The sequence below is a fragment of the Protopterus annectens genome, chromosome 6.part0 (genome assembly GCF_019279795.1).
Source record: "Protopterus annectens isolate FY-2018-M chromosome 6.part0, PAN1.0, whole genome shotgun sequence".
NCBI classification, from domain to species: Eukaryota; Metazoa; Chordata; order Ceratodontiformes; family Protopteridae; genus Protopterus; species Protopterus annectens.
Genome location: NC_056737.1, coordinates 125,223,147 through 125,233,740, shown reverse-complemented (window position 1 = coordinate 125,233,740; position 10,594 = coordinate 125,223,147).

The following is a 10,594-nucleotide window of genomic DNA, read 5'->3' as shown; positions in this document are numbered from 1 at the left end:
AAGTGATCCCAGGGGTGTATTTTCTGTTACCCATCCAGTCGTCAAGGTTTCTCTTGAAGAGTGTTAGTGAGGGGCTCTGCCTAATGTAGTTAGGAATTTTGTTCCAAAGCATGGGGTGTCTCTGACAGGAATCTATCCCTCCAGCATGTTCTATTTATTGTTGTGGCGAGGTTTAGCTCACTAGAGCGAGTGGCTCGCAGTGACTTGGATTTGTTTAGGTGGAGCATGTCCATCAATTCTGAGTTGGACATGGCTATCTAAGTCAGGCAGAGATCACCTCTGAGTAAGCGATATGCCACTGTGTACAGCCAGAGATTTTCCAGTCGGGCTGCATAGTACATATGCTTGAGGCCAGTAATCTGCTTGGTGAGGTACTTTTGTGGTCTTTCCTGCTGTTGGAAGTGTCTAGTGAGATACATCCCAAATGGGGAATTGTACTCTATGATGGGTCTGATGAGTGATGAGTAGAGGGGCACTATAACCTCCTATTTCTAGATGTGAACCCTTTAGTAATTAGATGGGCTACACAGAAGGATTTCCTAACTACTTTGGCAATATGATTGTCAAAGGAGAGATTGCTATCTACCTGGTTCCCCAGATCTCTTATTACTGCTTCTGTATTAACGGGGCTGCCACCTATGTGGTAATTCATGGGTGTTTTGTTTTTCCCAAATGGGATGACTATGCATTTTTTTAGCATTTAGCTTGAGACCATGACTTTGATACCAGGTGTCCGTCTCAGTAAGGCCCTTTTGGAGAATGTCCGTGTCAGCCGGAGAGTCAGTTATGGCTCCCAGTTTGCAGTTATCGGCGAACTTGGTTAGCCATAGTCCTTCTGTGTTTGCCTGTACTTCTGAGAAGTATATGCTGAACAGTAGGGGTCCCAGGACCGAGCCTTGTGGTACACCACTTGTGACTGGTTTAGAGTCGGACCTGGTGCCTGCTATTCTTACCATGTGAGTTCTGTCTGTAAGCCAGTTGGCAACCCATCTCATGATGTAGGGGTTTATGTTCAGGCTGGTGAGTTTTTCTATAATTCCTGAGTGGGGAATGGTGTCCAAAGCCTTGGTAAGGTCAAGGTAGGCTGTGTGATCCACCTTTCCCTCATCTATGGCCTTGGTGACTGTCTCGAAGAAGTCAGCCAGGTTTAGTAGGCATGATCTGCCCTTAACAAAGCTGAACTGAGTCAGGTCCAATGTTTGGAGGTTGCCAATGTCTTTGTTAATGGGTTCCATGATGATGCGCTCCATAGCCTTGCAGACCAGGCTAGTCAGGTTTAATGGGCAATAGTTACAAGGGTCAGTTGTGGCCCCTCATTTGTAGAGCGGAATAACCAATGCTGTGCGCCATTCTATGGGCACGTAGCCTGTGGAGGGGCTGAGGTTGAACAGTGTGTTTAGATGGGGGGTTAGTTCATTCTGCAGTTTGTGCAAGATGCAGCCTGGGACTCCATCTGGCCCCACTGACGCTGTGCTTTTGGCTTTTGAAAGGGCTGTTTTCACCTGTGCATCTGTGATTTCCTGGACACTACACTTTTCTGGTTTTGTTGTGGGCCCTTTTGGGGGTGAGAGGGGGGTGAAGTTTGCACTGAATCTATCTGCCAGGATGTTGGGAATACCAGTAGGTAAAGTATATTTTGTGCTATTTTGCACTAGTTCAGAGCATATCTGTGAGTTGCCACTTAGAATCTTGACATATCTAAAGAAGGCTTTGTGGTTATCTTTCGAATCCTTGGCGATTTTTCTTTCGAAGTTAGCCTTGGATGATTTTATGAGGTATCTTAGTTTCTTGCTGATACTGATCAAGGACGTCTTTCCTTCTTGGGATTTGCTTTTTTTCTGAACTAGTTTCTTCCTTCTATTGTATAGCCTGTTTATGGTAGGGGTCCACCAGACTGGTTTCCTTCTCTTAGGGGAGTGAGTCTTTGCTAGGGATGGCACGATCCATGCATCCTTGTAGGTGCTCATAAAGTGCATTTGTAAAGGTTCCTGAATCTTGAACACCCTTATCCTTTAGCATGGGGGCTGTGAAACTTACCACCTCTGTCTTAAGTAAGGTGAAGTTTGCAATAGAAAAGTTTTTCACTGTGGTTTCCTTGGTTGGGGGTGGTGGTGTGGTGTGGACATCCAGAGTGATTAGTTTATGGTCTGATCTAACCAGTGATGGGTTGACCTCATGTGTGGAACACCTGTCGCCCATGTTGATGGTGACCAGGTCCACTATGTTTTCACCTCTGGTAGGGGAGTTTACCAGCTGATCCAGGGCATTTGAGTTGATAGATTCCAGGAAACACTGCACCTGGGAGTTTGTACTTGAGTAGTTTTCCCAGTTAATGGTAGGGTAACTGAAATTGCCCAGTATCAGGGTTTTCAGTAGGACTTTCATGTTTTCCTGTGTCTCCAGAAAGGTGGAGTGGTGGCCCTGGGTCATGGAGGGTGATCTGTAGAAAAGCCACAATTTGCATTGCAGATTTGCCTGATGTTAGTTGCACATGGATGATCTCAGAGGTATCATGCTGCACCACTAACCTGGAGGTGTAGGTATCCTTGATGGCTATGGATACACCCCCTCCTTTTGTGTTTCAGTCCATGTTCTGTGGCCGAAATGTGTGGTATGAGTTGGAGCCCAGTAGTGCTGGGGTGCTCTGTGGAGCCTTGAACCAGGTTTCAGTTACTGCACAGATGTCAACATTCTCCATACTGAGGAGTGCTTCGAGCACATGCATTTTGAGATTTAAACTCCTGGCATTGAGTAGCATAATCCTCATTTTTTTACTTGTGCTGTTTACAGAGGTGGGTTTGACTTTTGAGCCTTGCCTAAAAAAGGCACTATGGGGGCAGCAAGAGCCTTGGCCAGTATTCGAAAGCCTAGGAATGACAGGTGCAAGCCATCTCTTGTGAAGCAATGAAGCTTGTCGAGCATGTCGTCCCAGGCTGACAGCCACTGGATCCCCTTTGAATGACACCAGAAGCTTAGCCAGTTGTTGAAAGTGATATTTTTTTCTTTATACTGCAATATCATTCATGTTGAAGGCAGGATGCTACTCAGGGTCAGGGTCATACCTGCCTGGGCTACATGATCAGAGAGCTCTTCCATGTCTCTTTTCATTTAGACCAGGGAGGTATGTCTCAGGTCATTCACACCAACATGAACAATGACAGAGTCATATTTGTACTTGTTCTGGAGTGACCTGAGTGATTGTGTTATGTGGCGGATTCTGGCTCCTGACAGGCAGCTAACAGTAACCTTCTCCTTGTCTGGCCTAGTGAGTGGGACATCAGTGTGCCTGACTATAGAGTTGCCTATAACTAGTGTGTTAGGTATGTTATTTCGCCTTAAGGGCTGTGATTGTGCGGCACACTGATTTTGTGTTTTATGTGTTGTCTGGTTTGTGACGGGAGTTTAGAGTGAGGGGGCAGAACAGATGGCATGGAATCATCTGCGTACTGTAAAATGGTAGCTAGGTGAATGGCACTATGGAGCCTGTTGATGAAAATGCTAAAGAGGTGTGGACCCAAGCTAAAACCTTGTGGAACACCTAGTGCAACAGGTAACAGACAGGATAAATCATGTTGCCATTTTACAGCTTGTTGTCTGTCAGATAGGCAATTATGGAGCCATGTGAGGGATGTATAGCTTAAATTAAGGGCTGAAAGTTCATAAAGAAGTTTTTGTGGGAGACGCTATCTAATGCTTTGGATGTCTAGAAACACGGAGGAGACTAGATAACCATTATTTCTGTATTGGTTGATGGTATTTTTGAAGGTTTGGAGAGCTGTAGTGGCACTGTGCTGGCATCAGAAGCTACGTTGGGAAAAAGTTAGTAGGTTATTTGATAGCAAATAGTTCAGTAATTGGGAATGGATTCATTTTTCTAAATTATTTGATAATGGAGATAAGATTGCTATTGGCCTAAAATTAGAAAGTTCTGTACATGTCCCTCCTTTATGAAGTGGTATAATGTAAGCTATTTTTCAGATTTTGGGAACATACTGTTCAGTTAAGGAGTGAATTATCAAAATGGAGACTGGATAGGAGATAGCATTGACATCTATGGGGTATTCAGAAGGTAAATTATCAGCAGCAAGAGAAGTAGGTTTAATTTGTTGAGCAATTTCTTTATGGTGCTAGTTTGCAAAGGTTTGAAGGAGAAGGCATTAGATGGGTCTTTTGCAGTTTTAGGAATGGTTAGAGGTGAGTTGTTAGTGTTGGTCAAAGTTAATATGGAGCTAGTGAAATATGTATTAAGTTGAGTAGCTATATTGTCTATATTGTTTGTAGTGGTAGGTTTTAGGGTTACGGTTTGACCTGGCTTTAGTAGTTGATTTATGGTAGCCCCAAGTTTTGGGGTTGTTTTTATATTTGTTGCAATGTAATAGGATTTCTTGTTATTGTTAACCTGTTTCTTGGTTTTATTTCTTAGCTGCCTATAATTATCTAGAATGGTTTGATTTTTGTTGGTCCAGTAGTGTGCCCAACCTTTATCTCTGATATTAAGTAATAGCTTAGTTTCCTTAGTTAGCCAGGGAACATAGTTTGTCTTAATTCTAATAGTTCTAGGTGGTGCTTGACTGTTGAATATGTCTAAAAATGCATTATTAAAGTATAACAAGGCATTATCTAGTGGGAGTGACATTAGTTGGGTCCAGTTGCTTTGCTGTAAAACTGATACAAATGTTTGAAGTAAGAATTTTATTTTATGTGTTTGTCTATATGTAGTATTTTTGGAGGAGTGTAGATATTCTCTGATGAGGTAAGTGGGTAGATGGTCACTAATAATAGCTGGAAGGGAACCTGACTGGAAGGGAAGAATAAGTTTATTGGTTAATATCCAGTCTAGCAGTGACTGTATTTTAGTTTTTTTGTCAATTCTAGTTGGGGATTGAATTAGCTTGTAGAATCCATATAAGTTTCTGAAATTTGTAGGCTTGTCTGAGGTGCAGGAAAGCCATTCTGTATTGAAGTCACCCATTACAATAGTTTCTTGAGAGAAAGTTAAAGACAACCAGTGGAGGAAGTCCTCAACTAAAGTGGGGCTGTTACTAGGAGGAATGTAGACTGCTATAATAATTATGGATTTCTGGGAGTTTATTTCAGGTCTAGTAAATAGTATTTCAACATTACTGAAATTAGGAGGGTTAGGTTATTGACGTTTAAGTCTGAGTGTGTTTTTGTAAATAATAGCTAGAACTTCACCACCTTAGTTTAATCTGTCCAGTCTATGGATGCTGTAGCCTTGATCTAGAATTTCATTGTCACTTATCTCAGGCTTTAGCCAGGTTTCAGTTACAGTTACTATATCAGGAGAGTAGACTTAGAGAGATTCATGAAATTCATGTGTTTTGTACACTATGCTCCTGAGATTCGTGTTTAGAAGTAAGAGGTCTGATGTTCTATGGGTAGGGTTAGTAGTAATGTGAGCATGTGGAAGGAGTGGTGTGTTTAGGTGAAGTGGATTAGTTTCGGGGCTTGGATCTGGGTGGATGTCACCTCTAAGTCTGAGGTTTAATCTCCCCTGCATTACTTGGACTGGGTGCTTGAATATAAGTTCAGTAAATTTATGGTGTAGAAGTATGGTGTATTGATGTGTATATCTCTATGTAAAAAATGCTACTTTGGTGGAATTAGAAAGGTTTGGTGCTATATGAAAGTGCATAACTTTAGCATGGAGTGGTGAGGGATTAGAGGTTGTAGGAAAGGGGTAGTGTAGGAATAGGTGGTACTTATCTTTATGAGAAGTGTTCAGACATCAAATTTATTATATCCCTTATATATAAGACAATTAAAATGGCAATGGCTAAGTATATACACATTTTGTAAATAATACATTTGTGAAGAGTAAATGTTTATTTAATATGTAAATAATATAATTACATAATGTAATGAGCATGGAATAAGTATACATGTAATAAGTCAATATGAGAGTCTCTATGTCTGTAATGTTCTTCATATTGATCACTGCTGCAGTAGCCATGGCTATATGGGTTATACCCTGCCAAGGATATAACAGCCAACCAGCTTCCAAAGCTTCAGAGCGCCAACCTTGCACCAAACTGTCAATCAGGTTGAGCTGACTAAAAGACAAGTTTGGTTGCAAAGCCCTTCACAGCTTTCCTGCTGCCAAATAATACACTCCTCTAAGGCTTGAGAGGATTGACAGTCGACTTGTGCTTTCCTTAGCTTAGCAGATAAGTTCACAGTGGGGAAAAACCTTCCATTTTCATATTTTTACTAATATTTTTATTACATTTTGCTTCAAGAAAGTTATTTTAAATCTAGGAGTGTCGTATTTTAGCAGATTGTCTCGAGATTGTAAAATACTTTTAAATTGAGCACTCATTGTTTCTGTAAGTTTAAAAGTAATGGTAACTAACTGACAAAATATTTTCTGGGAAAATTGTGTTTACTTTTCCATTGCAGGGCTACCATAGTGTTTGAAAGTGCTTTATACTATGTTTTTTTCTGTAAATAAAGGTAACTTTTATGGACTGGTAGTTTTACTAGCATTGCTACTTGTTTTCCCCAGGATAGAGGCATCATTTTTGTCTTGATCTTGGAACAGATTGTCAGTCCCATGGTTGATCCTTCTTCCAGCAAAAAAAGTTAAGCAAGCAGCATATGCCACTACAGCAGGCTAGCAATTTTTCCCAGAAGCAGATTGATGACTCTGTCGTGGCCATTTGTTGTACCACAGGCCACTCATCTTTTATCCTGGATCCCTTTGATGTATCACATGCAGCCACAATGGACCAGAGTTTAACCACATCCCCTCAGTAGGCAAGGGAGTACCACTCTTGTTGGTACTGGGAGAGGGAACAGGAAAGGTTTCCCTGTTGTGTCAGAATGCAGTGCCCATCCCTGGTAAAGCACCATATACCATTAGTAACATAATTTGCCCCATTTTTTCCTGTCAAAAAGAAGCAGAAAACCAAGTATACGTCTACTCCTCTCAAATTTCTTTGGATAGGAATCGTTTACTGGGACTCTTGTAGAGTAGTTTCTGGTAAGAAGAAAAAGGATGTCTCTTTTCCTGAAGAGATTGAAGATTCTGAATCTGAACAGGAAAATGCAGGGACTGATTCAGGGTATTGTCCTCAGATTTCTGATTCAGACTCAGAGGACAGCAAACTTTCTGATTCTTCCTGGTGGATGGGGGTTCTCTTTCTCTAAGACTATTGCTAGAATACACCTGTGTTTTCAGTGGGAGAACACTGAGGTTTCTCAGTCCATCAGAAAATCCTATGAGTTGTTACAGACGGATTTTCCACAAACTACATTCACTCATTTTTCCATGTCTGCTTTAGAGGATGTGTGTCTTATTTCCTGCAATTTTCTTGATAGTTAGCCAGCTGTCCCTTAAAAGGCAGATAGGATATATAAACTTCCTCAGTCTTTTATATTTTGTACACTATTCCCAAACCTGACCTAGCAGTAATAAGCTTAGTTGACTCCTCAGCTGCTAAGCACTTAGTTAATTCCAATCGTATGTTTTATAATAAGGAAGGGAAAATTATTAATTGGTATGGGGAAAAATGCAGTCTTTGGCAACTTTGAATTTCAGAATTGTAAGCTGTCAGGTTCCTTTTTTAAAGTGTATTCTGGTGTATTGTGAAAGCATTACAAATGTTTTATCTACAGTTTCTTCTTGTGAAGAAATATCTACTTTAAATAACTTGTTTTTTTTATACTGTACAAGTCACTACTCATTGTCTGCAATGTGTGTATGACGTTGTTGATACGTTTTACAGGGCTATAGCCACTGGTATTGATTTAAGGATTTCACTTGGATACATTTTCAGAACCTCCCAGATGATTTAAAATGAAATTTTAAGATCTCCTTTGGATAGAGTTAGTTTTTGGCCCCTCTGTTGCAGAGGCGATCAAAAAGTGTGATGCAAAGGTCAAGCTTATCCAGGGAATCAATATGATTTTTCAGCCCTCCTTTTCCGAATTGTTCAAGGGATTTTCTTTCTCTTCATCCAATTTTATCAAAAATGCAATTAATAAACAGTCTTAACATAATAACAGGTAAAGAGACATTTAAGAGGTGGCAATGAGGTTCCAAAAATAACTTTCAAACCTCCCAAGATCAAGGACACTGCAACAAGTCTAAATGACTATTCAAGAGACCTAATGACCCCCTCCCACCCTGGTCTATTTTACCTTCCAGAAAGTCTGAATCTTAGTTTTTCTCTTTGCCAACTGATTGTTTCAGACAAATGGGTTCTGAAAATCATTCATTAGGGTTACATATGGCAGTGGGATGAAATTCTTCCTTTCTGGGAGTCATTCCTCATCCTACAGATGAGATTTTTTTGTTTCCACCTAGTCATCATCACATGCAATTTTAAGGAGTGATAGAATCACTTCCTCCTTCTCAGGTGGGGAAGGGTTTTATCAAAGGATGCTCCTAGACACCAAGAAAGAAAATGTTTAGAAACCAATTCTGGATCTTTCATTCCTAAACCTGTTTGTGTTAGTGCCCAAATTCAGAAAGACATAATTTCATAACCTGTTGCTTCTTCTTCCTCTTTCAAGATTCCTGGTAACATTACACTTAAAAGATGCTTATCATCGCATTCTTATATATCCACACTTCAGGTGTTTGTTAAGATTTTGTGCCTGGATCACATTGTCAGTTCTCTGCATTATTGTTTAGACTAGCCACTGCACCAGAGTGTTCACAAAGTGTCTAGCTCCAGTTATAGTTGATTGCAGGCTACAGGGTATACACATTTTTCCATGTTTAGATGACTTGCTTATCTTTGCAGAGTCTTTTTCAAAATGGGTGAGAGATTTCTTGCACAAGCCAGGATTCAAAGAATATTCAAAATGTCTTTCACACAGGATTGTGGTCCTGGTATGTGAACTAGACATTCTGGTTTAAAGAACTTTTCTTCCACAGGAAAAATAGATCTTTATTTAAATTTATTTCTAAGGTTTTCCACTCAGATGTTGGCCACCACAAATGGAACACCTCAGGATTTTGGGTCTCATGGCATCTATGATTCTTATGATGCGCCTGGCAAGGCACCACATGAGAAAGATACAGTGGTATCTGAAATCTCTTTGATCCCAGCATCAACACCCTTTATCTTTTCAGATTCCAGTACTGGGGTTTGTCAAAAGAGAAATCACTTGGTGGAGACAAAGGGTATTCTTAAATTCAAGTTTCACCTTCTCCCTCCCTGCTCCAAAGCAGTCAGTCACCAGACGTGTTTCGGCATTTGTTTGGGGAGTACTTTCAAGAAAGATAAAAGAGCAGGGGGTGTGGGACACCAAGGAAAGATGTATGCATAGAAATATCATGGAGGTGGTTGCTCTAATCAAGGCATTCAATTCTCTGAACCATCTTTAGTCCCTGGGGACACTTTAGGTGATTACATTCAATACTACATTGGTGTAATATATCAAGAAGTAAGAGGTAGCCAGGTCATACTCCATTTACAGACTAGCCATGTTAGCTTTGGCTGTAGCTTCACAGCATGATCTAACTCTATATACATGCTATATTCCATCAGAGCAAAATGGCATAGCAGACAAGCTGAGCAGGACCAGGACAAACCCTCACAAATGAAAACTAGACCCAGGGGGTGATCCAAGATTTGAACTATCTCTGTAGAGTTCTTCAAGTAGACCTCTTTGCCTCCTCTCTGAACAATCAACTGACTCCATGCAAGAAGGCCTAGAAGACAGATGCCTTTTCTTTTCTTTTCTTTGTACAGGAATGCTATGGTATGCCTTTTCACCCTTTCCACTAATATCCAGGGTAATTCTGAAGAATCAGAAGGAATCCCCCAAGATTTTTATGGTGACTCCCTTCTGGCCCAGGACACCATGGTTCTCCCTTGTTTTGAAAATGACAAGGACAATTACAACAAGCTTCTTCACAGAATGGATCTACTGATGTAAGAACAGGGGTGTTTGATACACCCTGACATCAATCATCTTCACTTGACTCCCTGGATGATAGAGTCTTAACTCCTTTCAGGCACCTGTTTTCTAAGGACATGCAGCAGGTACTAATGGAAGCAAGAAAGCCTGCTACTAGAAAATCATATACTAGCAAATGGAAAAGGTTTTCTAGTTCATGCTAGCAACATAACCAGCGCTCATTCAGGGCTAGTTGTTCTTTGGCTTTACCATATTTGAGCAAGCTACTATCTTATGGTCTTTCTTATTCCTCTAGCAAGGTTCATTTATCAGCCATTTCAGCATGTCTGCCCATGGATCCTCTTTCAAGGCAGTCACATGTCAAAATGTTCTTTAAAGGAGTTTTGTGTAAGAGGTCTCCAAGTAAACCGATAGCCCCTTCATGGGATCTTAAAATTGTGTGAGAGAAACTAACTGCTGTTCCATTTGAACCAGCTAATCTGGCTGATTTGAGGTTCTTACCATGGAAAACAGTTTTACTGATTGTTCTGATCTCTAGAAGGAGGGTAGCTCAGTTGCAAGCTCTTATGGTGAGTCAACTCTACCTCATTTTCCACAAGGACAGTGTTTCTTTGAGAATTAATCCTTCTTTTATGCCTAAAGTAGTATTTGAATTTACCTTAAGCCAAAGTATTTATCTGTCCATTTTTTTCCTGAACCT